This window comes from Dipodomys merriami, unplaced genomic scaffold, assembly GCF_024711535.1.
Source record: "Dipodomys merriami isolate MVZ:Mamm:240054 unplaced genomic scaffold, mDipMer1.0.p SCAF_31, whole genome shotgun sequence".
NCBI lineage: Eukaryota > Metazoa > Chordata > Mammalia > Rodentia > Heteromyidae > Dipodomys > Dipodomys merriami.
The window spans coordinates 3,846,546-3,873,850 of NW_027204604.1; the positions used below are offsets into that span (position 1 = coordinate 3,846,546).

The 27,305-nt window shown below is 41.1% G+C and overlaps 1 protein-coding gene across 2 annotated transcripts in view; it reads left to right on the forward strand.

The window, feature by feature from the left end:
- Nucleotides 1-27,305, forward strand: part of Ptpn14 (protein tyrosine phosphatase non-receptor type 14) — a 149,120-nt gene that overhangs the window by 24,796 nt on the left and 97,019 nt on the right. The gene's annotated exons all lie outside the window — the stretch shown is intronic.

Consider the following 27,305-nt stretch of genomic DNA (forward strand, 5'->3'; position numbering starts at 1 on the left):
TACTGCTGGGTAATGAAGAGCTGGAGGTTTGCTAGCTGGAGGACAGGAGCTTCCTGAAGACTGGGCAGGGTTAGAAGGACCTCTGCTTACCTTGTGGCCTGTACTCAAGCCTGGAGCCCTCACTCTGGTCCACACCCCCTCTGCTTCACTCAACCCTTTCAACATAGGCCTTTTCACTCCCATGAAGTCTTTGGTTCTGTGGGTGTTTACAAAGTGCTTTGAGTTGAAGTCGTAGGGTGAAGACTTGATCTGAGGGAGGAAAAATTGGGGCACATGGGCCTTAACTATCATCAGGTGTGTCAGAGTCAGTTCCACCATCTGGGACTATATTAAAGTTAAGGGTCCTCTGAGAGACTAGATTCAGGGAATAAACTCCCTGGGTGTAGCCTTGAAGCCTTAGGTGGAAAACCACTGGTTGGTTCCTTCCTGTCCATATGTGATTCAAGTCCCTTTGACAATTAAAAAAACCAATCTCTTTTCAGATGATGTTCTGTGGATGGAGAGTGAGTGGTCCAGAGCAGTTCTTATGATTGTCAAGGGCAGTGCGAGGCATATTGAGGCAGGTCACTTCAGCCTGTGTCTGCAGGAAACTTGAGGGCTTGGAACACTTGGGTTTATTGGCTTTTCCAAGGGGGGTGCTTTATGCTGTCTGAATACAACCTCACACTGTTCTATTTGCCCCCTGGGGCTATATATTAACTGTTGCCTTAGAATTTGTAGCCTGGGAAATGCAGATGGTTAGAGGCCACCCTGAGTTCCTGACTCAACTCACAGCCATAAGCCACTGGCACCCAGTGCCCAAATATCTTTTGAGACCTTGTTTTCAATTCTTTTGGATAATCAGATGGGGAATGTCTAGGTCCTAAAGTAATTCTGTTTTTAATATGTTCAGGCAGTGCCATACTGTTTTATTGTTGCTGTTGTTGTTTCAACATTATTGTTAAAATCATGGCATTTTTTAAATTGTAAGGGTGATGTACAGAGGGGTTACAGTTACATAAGGAAATGAGTACAATTCTTGTCAAACATTGTTAGCCCCTCCCTCAAGAGTTCCAGTTTCTCCATATTCTCACCAGCATATATTTTGTGTTTTTAGAGTGGTATCTCATTGTGGTTTCAAGTTCTATTTCCTTGATTTTTTTTGTGCCGTGTGTCTTTTCATGTGCAGGTTTATAGGCCATTGTCTTATTCTTTACAATCTTGTAGCTCAGCTGGGTGCTGGTGGCTTATGCTTATAATCCTAGCTACTCACGAGGTTGAGATCTGAGGATCATGGTCCAAAGCCAACCCAGGCAAGGAGACTCTTATCTCCAATTAACCACCAGAAAACTGGAAGTGAAGCTGTGGCTCAAAGGGTAGAACCCATGCCTTGAGCTGAAGAGCCCAGGGAAAGCTCCCAGGCCCAGAGTTCAAGCCCCATGACCGACATAAATAAACAAACAAATACAATATAATAGCTCTCAATCTGTTTTTATGAGCTGTAAAAATGTATATTTTTATTACCTTATATGTGTGTATCTTTTAAAGTGAATATATTCTTGTTCAGAGATGTAAGAATTTATCCAGCTAGCCTAATTGGAGGATCAAAAACTGAAGAAGGGAGCCCTTTTCTTTAGCTCTCCCTGCTAAAGTGGACCTACTATGTGCTGGCCACAGTTTAGATACATCTAAGTACCAACACTATAGAGTCTCTGGCTGTTCATTCAGAACATACATCTGGAGAGCACACCTTTGTGTGAAAAGCCCACTCAGCTTTCAGTGATGATGTTATATAGAGCAGGAAAAGTAAAGAGAAGTTGAAGATGGTGAGTTTCTATTTAGAAACCGTACCAACTGGTAGCATTTTTTCGGATTGATAAACTAAAGTGATCACTTAGGAATATAAGTGACCATTCAAATATATATATATATATATATATATATATATATATATATATATATATATATATATATATATATATAAATCCAGTCCTGGGGCTTGAACTCAGGGTTTGTGCCCTGTCCCTGAGCTTCTTTTGCTCAAGGCTAGCACTCTACCACTTTAGCCACAGGGCTACTTCTGGCTTTTTCTGTTTATGTGGTACTGAGAAATGGAACCCAGGGCTTCCTACATGCTAGGCAAGCACTCTACCACTAAGCGACATTCCCAGCCCTCTTCCATACCTTTTTATGTCAGTAGTGTATCATGAGGTGGTATTAACTGGAGTTAAAAGTAGTTCAGATCCCTGATGAAAATAACAGGTGTATCCAAAAATCATCAAATCTGGGGGCTCGAATTCCTGAGTTTGCCTCAACACACTGCAAATCAATCAAGCAATCAAAGAATCAAATCCCCCAGTGCTAGAAGACAGTATAACTTTTAACTCTGTGATGGCTAATTTTTAGTTTCAGGGTTACAAGGTGTTGTGCATATCTCTTAAGGATTGTATTCTTAAAGAGAATTCCCTACCAACTGAAGGTTAATGGAAAAGGTAGGTTAATGGAGTTCTGGGCTCACGGATGCCCTTCTTTCAGGCACCAAGGCAAGTTTAGTCCCACCCTCAGCCTTAGAAACTCCAGCAAGGCATTCTTACCTTTCTGGTTTGTAGGGAAAGTCTGGGAAGAAATGTAGGGCATTGTTAGCAGTCAGTTAATGGTTAATCCCTGCAATGTGCCAGACATGCATCTAATCTTCTGTGAAACCTACTGTTCTGAGTGAATAATGGTTAACCATTCCTTTCCATTCCTTACCGTTTTACTAAGCCTATTTACCTTCTCTAGCTTATTCTTTCAAATATGTGGGACCAGGAAGCCTTCTTTTTTCTTTTGCAAATAAAATTTGTGGAGCATGGAAGTTTTATGATTCATTTCTTGCTAAGAAAACTGGTGATATCCATGAATAGTTTGCCATCTTTGAGATACTAGTAGAATGTGATTGGGACTGAATTGTTATTAAACCTGAATGCAGCTGTGTATTTTGAAACTCATACAAAATGAGACTTTTTTGAAACACAGAAATAATGCTCTTGTTAGCAGATGTGTCCTTTTAAAAAGTGCTGTGCTGCATGTGACAGTGTGACATTCTTGGGTTGGAGGAACTCATCATCTGGAATGGAGAAAAGACAAAAAGTACAAAGTAAATGAAGGGAGTCAAGAGATTGTAGGGGCCTGCTTGGGGCTTGGCACAGTGGTCTGTGACCCCAGGACTGACTCCTAGACTGCATCTCTGGCTTAGAAGCGATGGTCACCTGGCAGGCTGCCACCACCGAGAAGATGCAGCTTCAAGTTGACCATTTATTGAATTTGACTAAAGCCTTTGGTGCTCTTGACTACTGAAAAAATAAAAAGCATTGTATAAACATTATCTTTGTATTTATTTAAGAGGAAAAAAACCCTTGGCTGAAAGTCAGTTCTTGCCAATTCTGAGAAGTGTCTGATTTAAATGATGTTCAGGATTTCACCTTCTTCTAAGTATCTAGTTGCCTTTCTCTTAATAACTCATCTAGTAAGCCTTAGTTTCCCTTCATGATTGTCACTGTCTATGGTCCAAGCAGAGTGTATGTGGCCTGTCTGTCTGTCTCTCAGACTCTCACTCTCATCTCTATCTCTTCTACTCCCCTCCTGGCTTCCATTGAACCCCCTCGAAGTTCATTATAAAGCTATACCACACAGACTAGTTCCCATGACAGTATTTCTTGCTTACTACAAACTTGCTTAACAAATTCACATTGGTGGCCAGTCGCTACTGGCTGACACCTGTCATCCTAGCTACACAGGAGGCTGAGATCTGAGGAGTTCTTGCCCAGGCAAGAAAGCCTACAAGACTGTTATCTTTTAATTAACCACTCAAAATTTAGAAGTAGAGCTGTGACTCAGGTGGTAGAGCACCAACCTTGAGCTCAAAAAATACAAGACAGTGCCCAGGCCCTATGTTTAAGCCCCAGTACTGGTGAGCATATACATGTATATGCACGCACACACATACACAGCTTTAACTATACCCCCTGGTACTATTGGGAGGGGGTGGAGACTGTAGGAAGTGGAGCCTGGTGGCAGGAAGTGAGGTCATCCAGATGTGCCCTTGAATGGGACATGCAGGCCCCACCTCTCCTCTCCTCCTGGCTTCCCAGCTGCCACTACGGGCAGAGCCTCCCAAGATGCTCTGACTCTAAAAACAATAAAACCAGCTAGCTGATCAAGGGCTAAAAGCTCTGAAACCACAAGTCAAAAACAAAGTATGTCTCTTGCTTACAACTGTTTATCTTGTCATAGCAAAGGAGAGCTGACTAGCTCACGTTGTCTAATACAGTCAGTGCCTCTTCTCACACCGACTTCATTTCTCAACACAGATCTCCATCCAATTACTTTTTGTATACCATTAGATAGCTACTCTTGAAAAGTTAATGAGTTCATATGAAGTACTTAGTGTCTGTGCAAACAGTCACTAAATAAGCTAGCCATTTACAATCTGTGTTACTGCTTTTTGTTTTTTGCAATTAACAATATTGTTTCTTTTAAACAAAATTGCATTCATTCACATTTTGTGATAGGTTTTTCTAAAATTGTATTTGAATTTACATTCAGTGATAAATTTTTTTCAAGGACATGAAATATGTTTTGAAATTTAAAATTGAAATGTTTCTATTTGTTGGATTTTGTCCTTTTGGTTGAAATTTTCTTATGAGATGCTTTGCCTGCTTTTTCATTCATTTATGCAAATGTTTATAATTAAAATCAGTAGTTTTCTTGAAAATATAATGTTGAGTAGCTTTATTTAATTTATCTAAAAAAATGGGGGGAATCTGGTTATATCCTATGCTAATTATTGACATGACATTTTATTTCCCTTTTCTATGTATAATGCTTTCTATAATATTTTTAATGTTAATTGTGCTTTATTATAGAACTTTTTTTTTTGTTGGTTGTAGGGCTTGAACGGGCCTCAAGGCTAGCGCTCTATCACCTTCAGCCACAGCACCACTTCTGGTTTTCTGGGGGCTAATTAGAGATAAGAGTCTCATAGACTTTTCTGCCAGGGCTGGCTTCGAATCGTGATTCTCAGATCTCAGCCTCCTGAGTAGCTAGGATTACAGCAAGAGCTACCAGCATCTGGCTTAGAACATTTTTTTTTTTTGTATAATTGAATAATCTGCCTGTTTCTTTCAAAATTTCAACTTTCCTTTCATAGCTTAAATTAAGATCTCTATTATTTCTCCTTAACTTTTTTTTTTTTTTTTTCTGAATGCTGGGATTATAGGCCTGGACCACCATCCATGCCCAGACTAAATTTTCTTTTTCTTTTTCTTTTTTTTTTTTATTGTAAAGATACTATACAGAGGGTTACAGTTACATGAGTGAGGTAATGAGTACACTTCCACTTCCTCTTGAACATTGTTACCCCCTCCATTGTTTTCCCCCTACCATCCCCTCCCTCCCTCCCTTCCCCAAGGTTCTTTTTTTTTTTTTTTTTTTTTTTTTTTGATTGTGATTAAGTGATTACTTAATTTCCGGAAATTCACAGTATTGTGGAATAATGATGCTCATTTAAAGTCACAAGTTCATTCTAACTTTCCTGGAGCAAATTGTCTATCACAGTCTGTAATATATAACGGTACTCATATGTTATATACCATATATGTGATCAGCAGCATGGGGATATTTAGTAGTGGTTCAACCAGATGAGTGGGAGTTCTTTGTTTCTTAAGTCCTGTTAGTTTTGTCATATCACCTAACATTTTGGATTCATCATCCACTTATCAGGGAGACCATGTACTGTTTGTCTCTTCGTTCTTGGCTTACCTCGCTCAACATGATTCCTTCTAGCTCCATCCATTTCCCTGCAAATGCCATTATTTTGTCATTTCTAATGGCTGCATAATATTCCATTGTGTATAGATACCACAATTTTTGGATCCATTCATCTGTGGTGGGGCATCTAGGTTGTTTCCATATCCTAGCTATTGCGAACAGTGCTGCATTAAACATGGAGGTGCACGTGTCCTTGTCCTTAACTTTTTTTTTTTGGGTCTGGTCATGGGGCCTGAACTCTGGGCCTGGGCGCTATCCCTCAGCTCTTCAGCTCAAGGCTAGCGTTCTACCACTTGAGCCACAGCACCACTTCTGGCTTTTTTCTTTTTGCTTATGTGGTGCTGAGGAATCAAACCCAGGGCCTCAGGCATGCAAGGCAAGCGCTCTACCACTGAGCCACCTTTCTAGGCCAACTTTTTTTTGTTTGTTTGTTTTTTAAGGAGATGCAGAATCTCACTATATAGCTAGGGCTAGCCTTGAAGTCACAATCCTCTAATTCACCTCTTTCTGCCCACAGAGTGCCAAAATTAGAGGCACGTGTGGTCATACCCAACTCTTCTCCTTAATTTAATTTCCCTCAATAATGAAAATGCTTAGTTTACTATTACTGTTACTTTCCAAGGCCTACTACTGTTCAGACACTATTTGTATTTTTTTTAATGTTATCTTTACTACTCTGAACTTTACTATAGGACATTGGGACTTGTTTGGCCCATGTAAAAAAACAGCTTGATAAAAACATGAACAATTTTTTGGGCTAGCGAAGGGTATCACTGGGTTGAAAACAGTTTGCTGTTCCTCTAAATCCCAGGCCAGGCTTGTTCAAAATGACTCTTCCTGGCACCAGCAAGATGATCCCATTCCCTTCCTTTTGCAGAAAAGCACCAACTTTATGGTTACCTGTGGAGGAAAAGGATATTTAGAGAGCTCTGGAGTCTAGGCCTACACACTAAACATGTAAATGTGTCAATCATACTTCATAAAATGGTTTATAAGAGAACTCTTGTAAATAACTGTGCTTATGTCATGGAAAAATGGTTTTCGGTTAATTTTTTGTCTCTAGGACACCTGGTTATCCCAATTCATTTGCTTAACAAGTGTTTATTGAGCTCCTGATATGTTTAGTCACAAGATGAGGAGGGAACTCAACAGGTAAAAGGCAGATAGATATGGGGTTGTCTCTAACAACACTGATAGACGTATTCATGGAATTCCTGTAACACTTTTGTTGATTGAGTGTTCTCTGTTTAACCAGCTTTTCCTCCATGGCTTAATCTCTGTCAGGCTATGCTATTCTACAAATGTGGAGAGGCATGTTTAACAGTTTTAGCCAAATCCACTTGATGAATTTATTGGTCCCATTGTTTCTTGAACTTTTGTGTTGACTTAGAACTGCAGAGCCCTTCCATTTAGAATGCATTTTGTCTTCACCATATTTAGCTTCCTGGAGCTCTTATGGAGCATGGGTAAATTTTTTTATTGTCAAGATTGTACATAGTTTCTAACAGTGGGGAATAATTGCCAAGGACCAGCTGTTTTAAAATCTTTCCTTTAATGCTCACAGCCATCCTTCTGAATCCAGCTGCCTTTTCTTTGTAGAAATGATGAAGGAACCGAGCCTCCATATGCCCCACAAATGCTTCCAGGCTAGGGAAGATTTCATGTATATTTGAGGAAGATTGAGTGTAACAAATTATGCTCTTTACCCCATATGTAATAGCCAAGTTCCTTCTAGACATTAACATCTGGTGAGAGCTGTGGTCAATTGATTTCTTCTGTCTGCCTTTCAGTGATTCTGAAAGCAGAGCATGTTGTACTTATTCATGGTTTCCGTCCGTACTTGATAAACTAGTTGTATTGGAAACCCTAAGAATGGTCTTTTACTGAGTGGTGTTGGAGGAGGAGGGTGTCAGTGGTTGTCTTCTTTGTTGTGAAAAGGATGCCATAGATCTTAAGACCTCTCAAGTAGGGGGTTGAATCTATGCGCTGTGAATGAGCAGGAAAGGAGGGCATTTAAACCAAGTTTGAATTGACATGGGGCTAGTATAGAGAAGTTGAGAGCATTGGCTAGGACAGGTACACCTCCGGCTCTGCTCTAAGTGGGAATCTGTCGCATGAGTCTACTTTTTCCTAGGTTGCTACGGTTATTTTTCCAGTGTCTTTGATAATTGGCTCTAACATGTCAACAATACAGACCAGGGGATAGGGATATTTGAGGAAATGCTCCGCCAGGAGCTTTCTGTCTTGAGCCATCCTCATGTGTGCTTTAGAACAGATGTAAAATAAATAAATTGGACTTGTGATTTGTTGTGAAGAATGAGAAAGTGCCACACAGAAGGTGCTGTATACACACTGGCAGGTAGAACTGCTTGCTTTTCCCCTCCTGGGTGCCTGGGACAACCATGTTACCAGGATAGCTGTATTGCCAAGGTCCAAGTTCCTGTAGGAAATGCAGTTGCTTTTGAAGTTGAGTTTCCTGTCATGTGAACAGCTTTTCCATATTTGAAGCATAAACCTGAGGAGTATTTTCTTCTTAGAAGTTGTCTCATAGGCACTTTTTAAAAAATGTGTACTTAAATTAGAAACAAGTAGAACAACTTTTGAGCAGTATGACAGCTTAACTTAAAAAAATGGTAGTAGCTTGGCAAAGCCAGGGCTCATGCCTATAATCCTAGCTCCTCAAGAGGCTAAGATCTGAGGTTTGAGGTTAGAGGCCAGCTAGGGCAGTAAAATCTGAGTCACTGCCTCCAGTTAGCCATCCAAAAGCCAGATTGAAGGCATGGTTCAAATGGTAGAGAACCATCCATGAGCAAGAAAGCTTTGCCTTATAAAAAGACAGAAAATGCACAAGTTGCAAATCTACTTGAAGTTTGGAGAGTGGACAGGTAATAACCCATTTCCTGGAGGGGTGGTTGGGATCAGTGTGAGTTGTTCATGTGTTCTGCGTGTGGCACTGGAATTCTCTGCCCTGGTGATGACCTGGGCTTTGGTGGCAGGGTGGGGCTGAGTGGACTCTATTAACAGTGCTATCCTGTTAGAATTCTGAGATGTGTTCCACAGGTTGACCTTGACCTTCTGCTCTGGGACACTGTGCACATTTCCTCTTGGATACCTTTCTCTTCTGTTTGCTGGCGTTTCATTACGCAGGAGCAATAAATACTGCAGAGCATAAATATTTTGGTTAAGAACTGAAGTGCATTTCTAAATCTTCGAGCACAAGACTGAAATGGAAAATTACTGAGCATGTTGTAAGCCTAGGTCCAGGAGTGCCAGGAGAGTTTTATTTTTGTGTTTAGAATCTAAGAAATATGAAGTGATGTTTATTGGTTGGCGTGAGAAAAATACAAAAAAAATACATTGAGCTAGCACATAACTACATACAACAGCTTGTTTCTTGTCCATTTTAACTTGAAGCCCTATCTGAATTAAAGCTACCTTATTTCTTATTTAGAAGCAATTGCTCAGCTGTAGATATTCCCGCCCTGTTGTGATTCTCCACCTCAGTGGCATTTTTTTCAAAGAAATTGGTTCTTAGAATCACCTTTCACATCTCCTTTTTATTCCTTGAGTGTTGCCTTTTAAAACCACTTTTCACCTAATTGTAATAGCTGTAATTAGCAGCTAATTTCATGAGGCATTATTTGTGGGCCAGATACTCTAATGGCTGCTTTACCTACATTCACTAATCCTTTTAGTAGCCCTGTGACTGTATTACTACAGTTTTCATTTTACAGAGGAGGAAATTGAGACTAAGGAAGTTTGAGGAGATTTTATAGTTATTTGGAAGTCAAAATTAATACTCAGATTCATGACTGTTTTCCTTCACAGCCCACACTCTTAACCATTGTAATGTCTTTAGATTTTTTTTTTCTGCCACTGTAATCCATAACTGTCTATCTCCTTAGGAGAGGGGGCTAAAAACAGAAAAATCATCTTTCATTCATGCTGGCTCAGGATTCTCAGACAATGTGTTTAAATCCAAAGCAGTTTGACTATTAAGTAATCTCTAAGCCCTGCTTACTTGAGTCTAGCAAAAGGATTCCAGAGGTTCCAATTTTCTTCAGTTTACTTGGGGTGAAGATGAGTTGCAGTTAACCATTTTGGTTATGCTTCACTCCTCTTTTATATTGAATCTCATCGAGGTATAGAAGGACTTTCCTATTGCTGTAACACAATTCCTGAAGGCTTATTTGGATCCATCATTTCAGAGGTTTCAATCCACTGTTGCGTGGCTCTGTCTTTTCTGGCCTGTAGTGAGGCAGAGCATCATGGCAGAAGGGTATTTTGGAACAAAGCTGCTCAAATCATGGTAGCCAGGAGACAGTGATAAACAGAGATGAGCCCAGGGGGAGACATATCCCCACCAAGGCCAGGCCCCCTCACCAGTGACCACTTCCTTCAACCAGACCTCAGGAAGTTTCCATAGCCTCAGGAAGTTCCCATGGTCTCCCAGTAACACCATCAAGGAGCTGGATTGATCCTCATGACTCAATCACCTCAGAGATTGGATCCACCAGCCGAGGACCAAGCTTCTGACACACGAGCCTTTGCGGGGAATTCCGGCTTCATAGCGAAAGCATAACCTGCTCTCTTCCATTCTTCCACCCAGTAGTGCAGTAGTGACTTTTCATTTTAGAAATGTCAGAAGAGACTCTTTTTTTTTTTTTGGTGGTGCCGGGGTTGAACTCAGAGCCTCATGCTTCCAAGGCAGATGCTCTCCTGCTTGACTCATGTCTTCAATTCTTTTTCTTTTTTCTTTTGGTGCCAGTACTGGAGCTTGAACTCATAGACTAAGTGTTGTCCTTGAGCTTTTTTTCTCCAGGCTAGCACTCTACCACTGAGCCACTGCTCCACTTCTGGTTTTTTGGTGGTTAATTGGAGATAAGAGTCTCACGGGCTTTTCTAACCTGGCTGGCTTCCAATCACAATCTTTAGTTCTCAACCTCCTTAGTAGCTTCAATTACAGGGGTGTTAGCACTGGTGCCCTGCCCATTTTTTTTTTAAGATAAGTTGTCTCTCTTTCTGTGTGTGTGTGTGTGTGTGTGTGTGTGTGTGTGTGTGTGTGTGTGTGTGTGTGTGTGTGTGTGTGTGTGTGTGTGTGTGTGTGTGTGTGTGTATTTGGCTTGGGTCTTCTGTCGCTGCTTCCTAAGTAGCTGGGATTACAGGTATATACTGCCATGCCCAGTTTCTATCTGATAATCTTTCGTTTATTCTTACTTGCATATACACAGTAAACAATGCTGTATTTTCTTATTTATAGTCAAAAGTATTCGGATGAATGTGACATGACAAAAAGTTTCTGAACATTCTAGTTTTACTGAGATTCAGTAGGTAAAGTGATACAATACAGTTAATGGTAGTGCTTTCTCAAAGGCAAATATCTGAGCTCCATTATTTGTTTCCAGGGAAATGCCTGCTTAAAAGTTAAATTCAAGTTTATGTGACAATCAATTTTCCCCTCCTAGCTTTATAGAAAAACCTAAGGTATCTTTAAATATTTACCTCTGGAAGAAACTTGGATTGGTTGTCAAGGTAATTTCCCTACCCCATAGCTACATATAGGAAAAAGGAACACATTTGCTCTGCCCTTGAGCTCATATGTGAGAGAGGAGCTGGGTACCAAAGGCAAAGTCCTTGATTAGATGCTTGGTGTTTGACCTATACATTGTGACCAGTAGCTAACATTTATTTGTGCCTACTTTGTGCTTCTGATGAGCAAAGGTGCTAAACCTATACTGTCAAGAGAGAGATGGCTACCAGTGTTAGCTTTTGTTTCATAGATGAAATACTCTCCATTGCTTGGTGAGGTTTAAATAAATTGTTCATGGTTGATAAGAGATGAGCTCAGGACTGGTATTCAGACATTTCTGGTCCCTGAGACTCTTGGAATAAGCCTGTAGTTTCAGTTTCCATTTCTCATTCATTTGCTCAACTACCCTATATGGGGATTTTATACCAGCTATGAATTTAGCACCCATCTAAGCTTTAGAGACTAGAATTGGATACAAAGTAGTCCATGTTCTTCATAACTGATTGGTGAAGTGCAGTGAGAAGAAGGGTGTCCATTCCCAGGGCTAAGCCAACCAGAAGAGGCACCAAATCTTTGAGAGAGGCAGTCTAAAATAGTCCCTGTACAGTGACCTGATGAGTTCTGCAAGGCAAGTTAGGACTGGCTGGATAAGGATGGGAAAGTAGGACCTTCCCAAAGCACTAATACCCAAAGGCTTGGGGAACAGAGGTAGTATGGTAAGTCTCTGTCCTTTGTGCAGATGGGCGAAGGGCAGGCATGTGTGGTGGTGGTGGTTATGGTAGTGGTGATGTATGTGGCACAATGGCTATTCTTTTGGGCTTGGTTCTGATACTTTATGTCCCTGAGTAAAGCCTCAGCTTTATCTATAATAGGAGGATAAATAATAACATCTCAGAGAACTCTTCTGAGTGTTTTAAGGTATGACAGTTTAGCACAGTGCTTGATACAGTAAAGCACTCAGTGTGTTGAAACTGCAACCTTGACCTCCATCCTTATTCTTGCTATTCTCCTTCCTCATCAAGTATTTAGATTGGGCTGGAATAGATCATAAAGGGCTTTCTGATATCACCAGACATCATTCAGCGTAGGCCCAGGCTCAGCGACGGCCTAGGGATTGCCATGTCTTCAGAGGAGATGTTCTTGTGTTTACAGGTTGGTTTACATGCTGTGTGGCATAGGTAGATCACTGGCTTGCTTTCCTGTGTCATTCATCACAGTCACTGTTCAAGGGTGAGGAGTATGGACTGAATGGGAGCAGCATCTCAGCTCTGTTCCGTATCTGTTGTTCTTCAGATAGCTGAACTATTGGAGGTAGGTAGAATGGCTTTCTCCAGAAGTTCAGTTCAACATATTATCTCTCCACACAGTACTTTGCAACTGTTTTCTTATGTTATATGCAGCAGGTAGGATGAAAATCCAGTTGGTTTTCTAGTTGAAATTTAGCCTTTGTTTCATCTTCTGGAAGTTTTTGAGACACAGTGAGACTTTTCACTTTCCTTTTCCCTTTCATTTTCTTTTGGATATCCCTATCCTCTTTTTTTCTGTAATTATAAGTGAGCTTCCTGTAAATTAGGTTGGATATTGGAAACTAAACACACTTTAACCAAGTTTTCTTTCTTTTTTTTTGATATCAGTATTGGGACTTTAACTCAATGCCTTGTACTCCCATCAGCTTTTTCACTTAAAACTGGCACTCTAGAGGCTGGGAAGGTGGCTCAGTGGTAGAGTGCTTGCCTGGCATGCATGAGGCCCTGGGCTCGATTCCTCAGCACCATATAAGCAGAAAAAGCCAGAAGTGGCACTGTGGTTCAAGTGGTAGAGTGCTAGCCTTGAGCTGAAGAGCTGAGTGACAGCACCTAAGCCCAGAGTTCAGGCCCTACAACCAACAACAAAAAAAAAAACAGACAAAACTGGCACCCTACCACTTTAGCCACACTTTCAGTTTCATCTTTTTCCTGGTTAATTAGAGATAAGAGTATTACAGACTTGTCTTCTTGGGCCTGCTCTTTAGGTCTTATAGATCTCAGCCTCCTGAGTAGCTGGGATTATAGACATGAGCCACTGGTAACCAACACATGTTGTGCTTAATACTTGAGTTGGCTTATGAAAAGCAGGGATCGGGCAGTTGATGTTCATTTCTGTACTTATTCATGAAAATTTAAAAGCATATAGAATTTTTTTCTGGAGTTTGTTATTCTGCTAGTAAAGTGAAGCTAAAGCTACTTTGGAGATTGATCAAAGTGTATAAGTTGGTGGACCTAGCTCAAACTGGGTCAGCTTTCCCAGATGACCAGATATAAAAATTGGGATAGCCAGTTCATTATCTAAACTTCTAAGCACTTCAGTGTGCTTTGGTTTATTTTTTTCTAGTATAGTATCAAAATGGGCCTTGTGATTGCTGCTAGTGTATATGTACGTGTGTGTGTGTGTATGTGTGTGTGTGTGTGTGTGTGTGAGAGAGAGAGAGAGAGAGAGAGAGAGAGAGAGAGAGAGAGAGAGAGAGAGAGAGAGAGAGAGAGAGAGAGAGAGAGAGGAGACAGTGGAGACAGTGTAAGACAGAGACAGTGAGAGTGAGTCAACAAATTAGAAAGTATGGGTCAGATGCTCCAGAAATGGGAACTAAGGTCACTGGTAAGTTAGGGTATGGCATGGCTTGGGATATGAACATTTACTAATTGTACTCATTGACAGTCCCTGCCCATTATAATACTGACCATTACGATGACAGCCTGTGTAAGATGTCTGTGCTCAGGGAATCTCCACTGAAGTCTAAAAGGCTAGGTGGCTGTCTTCAGCCTCCAGGTTGTTCCTCTTCATGGGTTAGGCTTAGAGCACCAGCTTTCCATCTTGACAGTGTTACTAGCCTTATCTGTATCATGAGGGTGGTGGAGGTAGGTAATTGTAGGTCTACATCAGTTACAGTTTTAGTTTTTCTCTGGGTCCAGCTTCTCCCAGCTCAGTATCCATTGGCTCTTCGTTCAACTATTTTCAGCAATCCCATGAAGAGTTTTATGTTCAATGAAGCCTTGCCCCAGGAGGTTATCACAGAATACCTGAACTTGAACCAGGTGCTCTTCCCCTTTTCCTTGCTGCAAGAATTCCACAGCACATTTCCTTGGAGGCCTGGAAGAAGAGTCTTTGTATCCTGAGAGCCATCCTTGTTCAGGGATTCTTCATGATGCCTTGTCTTGTGGCAGCCCCCGACCCTTGCAGAGACAGGAGGTCTACTTACTGTTTTCTGAATATAACTAGGAAACACCAGCGCTCGCTAGGGTGGCAATGGTGGTGATGGTAGGTGAGACCTAGTTTAAGCATATTTGTGCTCCATCTTTCCCTCCACTATCCCTCTGGTGTAATTGGCAGAATGAAAATTCTGGTTAGACTCCAATCTATGCTTTCTATTCAGCATGAATATGTAAGTACTATTTACTGCTAAGCCAAGTGTGGCATTTAGATGTTTTCCTTTTTGAGCACATTTCTGGCTCCCCCTCCGCCCCCTTTCCTTGAGTTAGTAAATACCTTACCTTTCATTTTCTTGATTTTCCTTGAACATCCAACTCTTCCCATACCCCTCCAGCTGTAACTGGAATTGTCTCGCATGTAACCCTTTCACATGATCCAGCCTTAGCAGATAATTTCAGCTCCCCTACCCTGGATGCCCCTGAAGATAGACCCTTGGGGCCCTGTGACTTCCTGTTCTCACCTTCACTGGGAGGAATAATACTTCCTAATAAAGACATTCAAACAGTTCCCATATTCTCAGGTCCTTCCCTGCCTACAACATACCTTACCACTTCCCTCCAAAACAAATTCCTACTATTTTGTATCTTTAAAATTGATTTTATTTTGCGGTGTTGGGTTTCTGAAATCCTTATCTCATCAAACATGGAGCTTTTAGCATCCGTGTTTGGCTTTGCTTATTGATTTGAAATGGTTTTTCAACTAGAAAAAAGGGTGAAAAAAAATCTTCATCTTACCCCTTAAATTCAGTTATCTATGAGCTTGTAGCTCCAAATTTCTAATTATTGACTGGATGAAAGTAAAAGATAAGGATTCAATAAACCTATTAAATCTTTAGGACCCATTCTGTGCTTTCTTTTTCTTTTGTCTTATCACCTTTTATTTTACAGAGCAAGAAATGAAAGTCATAACTGAACACTTGACAGGAATTGGCAAGATAGTTAGAGACATGCAATAAGACACTTGTAAATCCATAGCTTTTGATTTGGCAAGTGTTCTTAAGAGTCTACTCCAGAGGAAATCAGAGCTGATAGTAAAGGCCTTGCCTAGCATGCCTAGGGCAACAGGTTCAATCTGTAAAACAGGAAGTGTGGCCAACTTTTTTGAACATTAGTAAAAATAAAAGTGGACTTAACATTTCACCAGTAGAAAATAGTTAAATTAATGGTAATTTATGTAGTAGAATATTATATGCCTACTTAAAATGATTATTAATTTTTTTTCATTTGTATGGTAAATAATATGTAATCACAATTAGTGAAAATACACCAATTGCTACAGTCTTATACAGATGAAGTAAACATATGCTTAAGTAAAAACGTGGACAAAATGTGCCAGAATTTTAACATTGATCTGTGGCTGGTAACATAGGGATAATTTTAGTTTTATTTTCCTCTTAGTTTCCAATAAATTTCTAGGCTTTTTTTAAACAGTGAATTTATAATTAGAAAATATTAAATGTTATTTGAATTTTCTGGTAAAAGTAGAAAAATTGGACATTCCTAGCCCTGATAATTCAAAAGAATGAAAACTGATGCAAGTAGTTTCCATCCATTCTGATACTGAGAAGGATGCTTGATGCCCAGTTTTACGTTTTTCTTTTTCTTCTGGTCAATGTGTGTTGGTGCTGAAAGCCATTGGATAATGGGAGAATGTGGTAAATCCTGTTACTATGAGGAGTATATGTGGTAACTGTCCATCTTACAATGCCATAGAACCTGGCGTGACTGAGTTTGGGAGCCAGTGTACCATCTCCCATCCTGTAAATCTGGCCAGATAGTATCACCTCGTTAGCACATCTGTAAGTTAGGATTGCAAGGATTTGATGAGATAATGCGTGGATAAGTCATTAGCACCATTCTCGGCATGTAATAATTACTAAAATTCTATAAAATGACATAATAACTGTTACATTGATAGGACTAAGAAATAATTTCTCCATGTTTTCTTAAATATAATTTTTCCCCAGTTGCGGGCCTTAAATACTGTGCTTAGGTGCTGACTCTGAGTTTCTGTCCTGAGCTGCTTTTGCTCAAGGTAGCTCTCTACCACTTGAACCACAGCGCCACTTCCAACTTTTTCTGAGTAGTTTATTGGAGGTAAGAGTCTCTTAGACTTTCCTGCCCAGGCTGGCTTTGAACTGCAATCCTCAAATCTCAGCCTCCTGAGTAGCTAGGATTATAGGTAAGTATGGGCCATGGGTGCCCAGCTTATATATAATATTTAGAAGGAGCATGTGTTAAGGAGGCTTTAAAAATGTGGTCTTTGCTGGGTGCTGGTGGCCCATGCCTGTATGACATGGTGAGACCTAAGACACAGTCTGCTCTGGATGCTGAAGCTGTCAGCATTCCTTACCCTCTACCATGAGGGTAATCCTGACGATTCGTCGCATTTATTTCCAATGAAAATTTCCCGAACTGTTGCTGAGCAGAGTACACGTGAATTTTGGCGCACTGAGGTTTCAGATTCCAAAATCAGTGTGAAAGATTTGTTGGCTCCTGCCCACTCTTACCATCCAAGTGGAAAACAGGCACACATTTTTATTTTCCCAGGGAGTTCTTTGCTTATGTTGAGAGAATGTAGTAAATAGAATTTGTTTCCCTGGAAGTTTGAATTCCTTATCACAATCAAACAGAGGAGTGACCCTCTTGAGTTGGGTTTACTCTGTGTCCTATTTGCTGTATTTATTAGATAGAACTGCTTCAGATGGCGCCTACTGAAGTTTTTCAGTGCTCAAGAGCCCCACTTGAAAACCAGAGCATTTGACATTTGCTCTTTTCCCCACGTGCTCACACCCCACAGGGATGCAGAAGGCTCCAGGGAGGTCTCCACACCTCGTTTGTCATCTCCAGTGTCCTAGACTGGCTCAGTACTCATTTGGGCAGTCTTTGTTTTGAGGTCTTCAATGGCCACACAGCGCTGATAGTATGCTAATAGACTGACTTGACAACACTATAGGTATTCTGCTATAGGTACCCAGGCTGTCCTCTTCAAGGTCACCAAGTGCTATTTGTAGAACTTAAGTTCTTCCAAGTGCTCACTCAAGAAGTGTGGAGTGCGTGTCTTTACAAGGTTGGGGACAGAGGAAAGAAAGGCCATTTGTGGTGGGACTGCCATGCATGTGCATGCATGTTGTCTCCCTGGGGGTGAGGGGGAGTAGCTTGACCATCTCTGTTGAGAAGCTTCATTTTCCTCATTCGTAATTAACCTTGAGTTCTATCAGTTGGGATTATGCGGTTCTTTAACAGCGGACACTAGTTCATACCTGTTTTGTTCTTTCTCTGCATGATCCAGCGTCTTGGCTCTGGAGTAGCGATTGCATGATTTCATGGCAGAACCTGCTTGCTTTTCTTCCTGACTCACCTGAGTGGCCACACGTCTGAAACCCACCCTGTCACAGTGCCAACTCTCCCAGACCTGTAGCTACTTGTTTGCCTCTCGTGTTTTTGTCTCCTTATGATGGATATCTTTTTTCATCTTAAAAAAATTCTGTACTGCATAACTATTGGCTTGTTGAAAGTCATGTGGGGTGGTGGTGCTTAGAAATTCACGTGTTTCCTGTGAGATTCAGTGAAATAACACACAGAATAACAGCACCACTACCAAAATAACACTGAGCGCCAGGGATTTATACAGGGGATCAGCATTGGTTCCAAAAAATCCCAAGCTTGGAAGCACTTGTGTAATGCAACACATGAATAATTGCATACCAAGAAACTTTATATCATGCATGAAATTATTCAGTGTGATATAAAATGAGCTTCAGGCTGTGTCTATAATAAATTGCATAGGAAACGTAAGTGAATTTTGTGCTTAGACTTGGGTACAGTCCCCCAAGATAGTTATATACCTTGTGTTTTCCAAAATCTGAAATAAAAAATCCTAATTCTGAAGTGTAGGATACTCATATGATTGTCAAGTTCAATGTACTGTTTTCTCTGTGTTAGGAGGGAAAAGAGCGAGCTTTTGAGCCATGGCTGTGCAGCCTGTCAGTGAGTGGCTTGTTCAGAGGCGCTCTGGGCTGATATTCTGACCCACCCTCGCTCAGTGCGGGCAGAGTCCTGTGGTCACTGCTCACTGTTTGCATAGGAAGTGACACGGATGAATCCTCCCATCCGAGAGCCCTGGGCCCATGAAGGAAGCTGAGGGAACACAATCAGGCATGGGCAGGAAGGAAACGGGAAAGGGAGGTGTGGAAAACTTGGCTGAGAGAGGTCACGGGCAGCCAAACGGCCTCTCACCCAGAGCCCCTCTCTTTCCCACTTCTGGCCCTTCAGTGCATACATTTCTGGAGGAAGGCGAAGTGACTTACCAGGTGTGTTTGCCTCCAGTGAATTTCTTTTGCTTTGAGTCATATGCCCAGGCTGCAGTGCCTTTCCAGTTGCTTTTGTGTTTGTGTTTTTGAAGCTGTTTCTTTTTTTCTTTTTTCTTTTTTTTTTTTTGTTAAAGAAGAGATTTTAACGTGATGGGCTGGGATGTTTCCCATGCTAGCTCCCAGAGCAGTTCAGGAGATGGAAAGCCACTGAGGTAAGAGAGAGACTGGGCATGCTGTGGCTGGAATGGGATTCCACTTCTTCTTAGGACTTCTGGATCGAGTGACCTTGGGCTGAACTTGGGTCCCAGCCTCGGGGTCTGTCTTTGTTATATCTGAATAATGTCTGCTGTGAGTGAGCAAAGATACACTGCACGTGGTGTACCACAGCCAGGTAGAATGTGGAGGCTTGCTTTGGCATTGTTGCTTTTCCGTCATTGGATCATAGCTTCTAATCACTTTCTGTGTAAACTCAGGGTGGTTCATTAGGGAAGAGCCCAAGGTCAGGTAGAGTTTTGTGATCTGACCTTGACTGTCTCTGGGTGATCTTGAGCAGATTTTTTTTTTTTTAACCTCTATAGCCTCAGTGCCCTTGTCTGTAAGATGGAGTAATAGGAATAAGGCCCATCCCCTGGCCTGTGGAGATGTTCTCAGAGTGCCTCATTGTGACTGCTTGATAAATGAATGTCAGTACTTTGCTACTTTCCAGTACCCTGACACCTTCACAGACTTCCTGTTCTGGTTTTTGCATGTGATTGGCTCTGACATTACAAGACATGTGTTACTGTGACTTTTTTTCTTTTTCCTTCCTTTCTTCCTTCCTTCCTTCCTTCCTTCCTTCCTTCCTTCCTTCCTTCCTTCCTTCCCTCTCTCTTTCTCTCTCTCTCTCTTTCTTTCTTTTTCTTTTTGGTGGTATTGGAGGGTTGAATTCACCCTCTGTAATATTTTAAGGCAAATCCTTGGCAGCATGTAATTTTTTATTTTGTCAGGCATGGGTCTTGAATTCTGGGCCTGGGCCCTATCCCTGAGCTCTTCAGCTCAAGGCTAGCACTCTACCACTTGAGCCACAGCACTACTTCCAGTTATCTGATGGTATTGGAGATAAGAGTCTCATGGACTTACCTGCCCAGACTGGCTTTGAACCATGATCCTCACATCAACCTCTTGAATAGCTAGGATTACAGGTGTGAGCCCTTAGCACCTGGCAGCAGCATATAATTTTATCTACAAATATTCAAGACATACTCTGAATGCTAAAAGAGAAAACTTTTAGCAAGGTGGAAAAAAATAAAAACAAAACCCCCCAGAAAACTTAGTTCTATCCTGTGGGAAATTCCTGTCTCTAGCAAACTCAGGACAGTAAATCTCCATAGCAGATTGTAGGAAAATGATTAAAAAAAAAATAACCTGGGTGAATTTTTCAAAATATTATTCTCCCAGAAGATTACCTCCTACAACCTCCTCATATTACCCAAGTTGAAAATTACAATCTTTGATAGTTTACAGAGCTGGCTTGCTTCTTAGAACAATATGTGATAGAGAAAACTACCCTTGGGTCAGGGGTGGGGGAGTATGGGTTCCAACTAATTGAGCCTTTGACTCTCAAGAGCAATTTGTTATGTTGACCATTGTGGATGGGACATATTTCAAAACGTAATTATTTTATTTCCTGCCTCCTTACCCAGATTATGGTAGATATTATTGAATTGTTCCGAGTTATGTAGAACAGATTTTGGACTCTGTTGTCTACGTTGCTGAGTGTGAGAGGGCTCATTTTTCTAACTTACCTATCACCTCCTTTATTGCGATTTGTTTCCCTTGTCAGTGTGTTGGTGTGTAATAACCTCCCTGAAATAAGCTAAGGGCTCAGAGGTCAGGTCAAGGAATTCACAGGGAACTGTGTGTTAAGTGAGAGGAAGTGAAGTGAGGCTGAGTTTCTGTTTCCTGACCACAGTGGATGACGCTGGTGTTATCTGGGGGCTGAAAGGCTGCTGCGGCTCCATCTACAGTGGAGAGGTTGCTGTGTGGTGTCACCATAGCCATCACTGTAATGGGGAGAAATGTCGCAGCAGTCTCTACCATCTCATTTCAAATGTGTCTAAGTAAAAGCTTTGAAGCCATGTGCTGGTGGCTCATTCGTGCCTGTGATCCTCAAGGGACTGAAATCTGAGGATCTGAGGATCGTGGTTCAAAGCCAGCCCAAGCAGAAAAGCCTGGAAAACTCTTACCTTCAATTAAAAGATGGAAGTGGAGCAGTGCCCAGGCCCTAAGTTCAAGCCTCAGTACCTCTTGGCACAAAGAAAAGTTTTAAAAGAGCATTTACCTAGTGGACAGGAGAGTTGGAAGGTATGGTCATAAGTAAATTTCTGTCTCACCTCTGAGTGTGATTGACAGTAGGAAAGAAACATTGGGAAACATGTAAAATTTGCTTTTGAAAGCTATTGTTGCCGCTGACTCATTTTCTTTAGCAATCATAGTTGAGACTTGGGTTTTAAACCTTGCAAAAAGGCTTTATTTGGCTGAAAGTGGCGTGCTGTGTACATATGCTTTGAGTGTTGTATAGCTTTAAAGTTGATATTCTCTGCTACTTTGGGGGGCAGAACATTTGAGCACAGGAGCTGGAGGCAACATAGTGAAACTCTCAAAAAAAAAAAAAAAACCCAAAACCCATCAACTCAGGAGGCTAAGATCTAGAGGATCATGGTTCAACATCAGCTGGGACACAAAAGCCCATGAGACTATCTCCAAAATAACCAGCAAAAAAGCAGGCTGGATGTGAAGCTCAAGTGGTAGAGCACCAGCTGAAAAGCAAACCAAACAAGCACATTCAAAACCCCAATATGAGCCAGGTTCTGATGGCTCATGCTTGTAATCCTGGCTGCTTAAGAGGCTAAGCACTAAGAACGTGGTTTGAAGGAAGTCTCAGCAGGAAAACCTGGGAGGCTCTTATCTCCATTAAACTGTCAGAAAAGCTCATGTGATAGAGCGTTAGACTTGAGCAGATAAGGCTCCAGGACAGATCTCAGGCCCTGAGTTCAAACCCCAGGTGTCTGTCTGTCTGTCTGTTTGTCTGTCTCTGTCTCTGTCTCTGTCTCTGTCTCTGTCTTTCTCTCTCACACATGTATACACACACACCCTAAAATATAAACAAATACTGCCAAATAATAATAGTCAACTGGAGAAATTAATTCTTAGTTTCCACATGGCGGGGAACCCCAAATTCAAACCAAAACATCACTTCCTTTCTGCTCTTTTTAAGGTGACATCACAGAAGTCATTTTCAGAGCCACTTTCTGCCTTGTCCCTCCTACCCCATCTATTTTTCAGCTGTTCTGGAGAAAATGACAAAAGTACCTAGGAAAGCTAAGCTGTGTCCTGTGCAGGTTTGCACACTTGTGGACTGATTGCATCAGATTTTTCCTTTCTCACACCCAGGTTGAGGTTGCATAGTTCTGTGAGGTGTGCTGGCTTGGGAGTTGTAATAACATGGAATGCTGGAAACGTTCCAGAGGTATTGGTAAATACAGAGGAGCTGACTTCTTCTGGTGATTTCAGTACTTAGATTTAGCAAGGAAAAAAGTCCAGTATATACCTAATATAGCATGCGACATACAAAGAAAGAAACATTCTGACCATGTTTAGAATTTGGATTTTTAATTTCTACCTTTCAGTTTTCCAAAGACCAGGCAGGTAATTCAGTCAGGAGGATTAAACCCCATTTGGTTGATATTAGTGAAAGATCTCTCTTTTTCTTACCTATCCTGTTGAAAGATTTATTTGATCAGCCAGGTAACCTTTTTCCATAGTATGAGAAAGCTGTCTTTGTATTTTGGGCTTTGAAGATTTTTTTTTTGTTGATATTGCTTATTATTAAAGATGAGAACACAGAATATGGGAAATCCAGAGCTTATAGCTAAAGATGGAAACTTAGATAGATCATAGAGCTTTCAGGAAGCTGATGGACTGTTCAGGAGAGGGGCTTTAGAAATGACTTTGAAGCTTCTCTGTGTATTCTCTCCCACTGAAGCTTGTTGCCTTTAAAGTGCACTGTTTACACAGCAAATACCTTGACAAATTGCTTTTAACTATTGTGGACACACTAAAATACTTGCATTTCATCTGTAGTACCATTGGACTTTTTTATTTTTTGTTTTTGCAAAGAAGTTATATGGGATGTATGTATGAATCGCTCGTACTCTCCCTCCCCCCCTTTCTTTCTCTCACCTCCACACCCACACCCCAAATCCCCATTGGAACATACAACACACAGCAAGGACCAGAAGAAGAAAACTTGGGTGGAGGGACCTTTCTCTTGGCAATCTGAGTTCTTTTTTTGGTCTCTCCCTCCCCACAAAGTACCAGTAAGCTGAGTAAGTTTACTGTTATCTCTAGTCTTCACAGGGGAAATCCTTAGTACTGAGAATCAAACTCAAGGCCTATTCTTGCTAAAAGCTCTACCACTTGAGCCATGTCTCCAGTCCTTTTGCTTTTAGTTTGTTTTTCAGCTGGCTTTGGACCATGTTCCCTATCTCTATCTTGTGTGTAACTGGGGACTGCAGGTTGAAAAAATACCACGCCCAACCTTGGAATCTTCCTTTAAGGGTACCAAATTCGTTTTCCTAAGTCTCCCCATTACTACAATGATCTGAAGAATCACTGAAGTCCTACGATTATAGGAGGACATATAGCTGAATCCAACATAGATCTTTCCCTTTAGGACACTAATTGAAGAGCTAAGACACATGTGAGTGTCTTAGAGAGAGTGGCCACACTGGAAGCTGTAGTGACAGCTTTTAGATTTTAAGACCAAAGCTGAGTCACAAGTGATTTTCTCCTGAAAAACACAACACAGTTATCCACACTAGACCGTGTGTACATATTATCGACTAAAATAGGAAGTTGCTAGAATCTTCTTCCTCAGGAGAATTCCTTGAAGGGACATTTAGTGTGATGAATTGGCCCACTTAAGTTTTGGTGTCAGAGGAGTGGGGATAACCTGGCAATATTTGGGCTGGAAAATGTGTGGTTCAGCTTTGACCTGGTCCAGTATCCCCGTGGGACTGTTCTCCTTCATGCTAAACTTGAGTATTTCTTTGGGTTTGTTTCTCATCTTTTCAAAAGGCTCTGCACAGCACCTGGGAAGTTAGTGATATTCCTCGACACAACTGTATTCACTGTCCTTTGAGCATAGCTACCAGAATCAGACTGGGTGCTGGTGGTCAGGGGAAACACATTTCCTTTACTTCACACCCATTGATGAGGAAGATGCTGTTGATAGATAGATAGATAGATAGATAGATAGATAGATAGATAGATAGATAGATAGATAGATAGAGATGAGTTTGCTGCTTTCTTTTTTTTTAAATCTTGGTTCCTAGAGCGGATCCCTCAGCTCAGCTCAGGTCCAGCTCTTCTTCCTTTTGTCAGACCAGCATCCTTCCTAAGCATCCCATTGATAATCCTTTCCTCCTGTTCCCTTCTGCCCTCCTTCCTTCTCAGAGCCTTGGACATGCTTAGGCAAGTACCTTAGAGATGTGCTATACCCAAAGCCCTGCTATTTTTTTTTTTTAACCAACAGAAGGGCCCTGGAAGTTCAGAAAGTTTAGGAATGTGAGCTTTCCTCACTGCATTGTATCCCAAATGACAGTAGTCACCAAAGAGCTAATATCATTTTAACTCTTAGCAATGCTGCTTTTCTTTCTAAGATGCTGGAGGAAGGGGAGATTAGCAGGTGGTTTTGGAATTAGAGTAAATTACTGTTTGACTTGGAAGAAATCAGGGGTGAGTTAATAGTTTTATCATTATATCTTAAGTGACTCTATTTTTATTTATTTTTTAACAGACTGTGTTTCAGAGCCGATTTAATTTCCTAGTAAAAGGGAGCAGAGGGCACAGAGGATTTCTGTGGACCTTCTTGGACTTCACACACATGTAGCCTTTTCTACTATCAGCAGCCACACCCAGAGTGATACATTTATTAGAACTGATGAACTTATGTGGATAAGTCATGAGTCCTAAAACCTATAGTTTCCTTAAAAGTACATTAGAATGAGGTCCCCCCCCTCTGTTTGTGAAAGTTCATGCTGCTACTGGGCTTGAAATCAAAGCCTCCTGTTTTTGCTTGGCCTTTTCTGCTCAAGGCTAGTATACTGCCACTTGAGCCATACCTCTACTTCCTGCTTTTTTTTTTTTTTTTTTGCTGGTCAGTAGGAGATAAATCTCTTGGCTTTTTCTGTCTGGTGTGGCTTCAAATAGCCATGCTTAGATCTCAGCCACCTGAGTAGCTAAGGATTACAGGTGTGAGTCATTGGCACCTGGCAAATTTTGTCTTTGGAAATTTTCATCAGGAAAATGTAGTGTCTAAATAGGAGACGTTTCTCTGAGCATTTGCTTTGGTATTTAGTTCCAGGTCTATAATGCTCATGTGACTGATAAAGCAGATGTGAGGGAGAGCAGAGAGCCACCTGGGAAAAGGCAGTAAGATCCAGGCATGAGGCTGTGGAACGGAAAGGAGCTAAGGGGAGTGGATTTCACACCAAGTCCACTGTATGTAGGATATTTTACTCCCTGGGAGCAGAGTTATGCTTGAAGCAGGACCACATGCCTGTGTGGATAAATCACAGGCAGAATGGGGCATGTGTGCCATGGAGTATTCAAGGAATTGCCCACATTGACTATTAAAATGTTAACACTGAGAAGGACCAGTAGCTCTCAAACCCTGTCATTATAGGCGAGTGTCATACAGATTGTTTACCTCGGGTAATTTAGGTATAGTACTTTCCTAAAGGTAAAAGTTGTCTCAAGCCAGTACCTGAAAATAGTTTTCAGAAGCACAGCTCCCTGGCTATACCAGTTGTGGGAGAATATGTCATTGGATTTTCATCAGGGAAGAGGATGTATGTATTAGAGATGGGAAAATGTATATCCAGCTCTGGAGGAGTATAGAGTCAAAGTGTACTAGTATGATTAGTATAGTGAAATCAGTACAAATGACAGGAAACATTCAAGAGAAGCTTCCCTGTGTTAGGAAAAGCTTTGGAGGAGTTCATGAACAGAGGCAGCAGCATGTTTTTTAAAAACAGAAAGTATTTATTTTCTAGGAGCTTTATGGCCAGATTTTCCCCTTAGCTGTGAAAATAAAAGACATGGTTCTTCTTGTACTATTTCCAGTAGGTTATCTCCTACAAAATAATCCTCAAGTATAAAATAATATCGTAAGGCATTTGTAAGACATTCCAGTGGTTTGGAAATAGATTAAACATAAAAGTTAGCGTTATATTTAATATCACCAAATGGCCCTGGGATGATCATTTTATTAAACTTACGTTGTCCTCTTTGTGCATTTTCTTGATTATAAAAACCGCTGCGCACATGGTGGTGGAGTGAACTTTGAGTTTTCGTAACTCTGAAGAGTGAATGTCATACTGTAGAAAATGCAGTGGAGATTGTTTTGGCTAGGATAAACGCTCGCCAAACCAGCCAGCCACATTTTTTCATAGGTGTTTAAGGTTAGACACACCCAAATGTAAAGTGTCTGGCCCAGGATTAGAATTGTGGATCATTGCCCACAAAACAAATATTTTTCTCAGTTTGCGGCTCCTTGGCTAGTATAGGCATTGAATCTTGGTCTCTCTGCTTCAGGCTTTAAAAAGTTGAGGGGAAAATTCATCAGTAATAAATGAAGACTTAAGTATTTGACTTCCATCTTCCTCCTGCCTTCCCCCTTTTCTGTGCCTATCAAGAGATCAGGTTGGCCTATGTTGAAGGTAAACATGATACACTGCCAACATAAAGTGATTTAGAAGTGCTAATGTATTTTACCAAGCCAGAGTTTCTAGCGTATGTATTTTAAGCCATCATAAAGCATATACCTGTCATGTTAAGGAATGTGCCCAGGGCAAGTATCAAAGACCTGCTGTGGGAGTCTGGGAGTGTGTTTTGCTGTGTTGTAGGGTTATATACCCTGACAACCTCTGCAAGGCTTGGGGTTCTGGCAGGGTGTGGTTTATAAATATCAAAGCCATCTTATTTATTAACAGAGGAATTCCTGCAAATAGTTGTTATTCCTGCTTGTCCATCCATGTGTCTCAAAGCTCAGGCAGAGTGCTGAGTTAATTGGTGGGTAAATAGAGGGTGTCTTTCATCCTATGTAGATCTGCTTGAGTTAGGGAGGAATCTAGTTGACCAGTGAGGTGAGCAAGAGATGGTCCTTTGAGCTCAATGGAGAATGAAAAGCTTTCTGGTATTTCTGGCTTCTTTGAAAGACAAGTTTCCTGAGCCTCCTAGCCACAGCATTATTGTCTAAAGGTAAACTGGTTAAAGCTACTTTGGTGGCCTATTTTATGCTTGGTTTCTTTCTCTGTGCTAATAGTTTTTATAGGATGCTGGTAAATCTTGTCGTTTCTTACTAAGTTAATTTTCTGCAATTTGGTGATG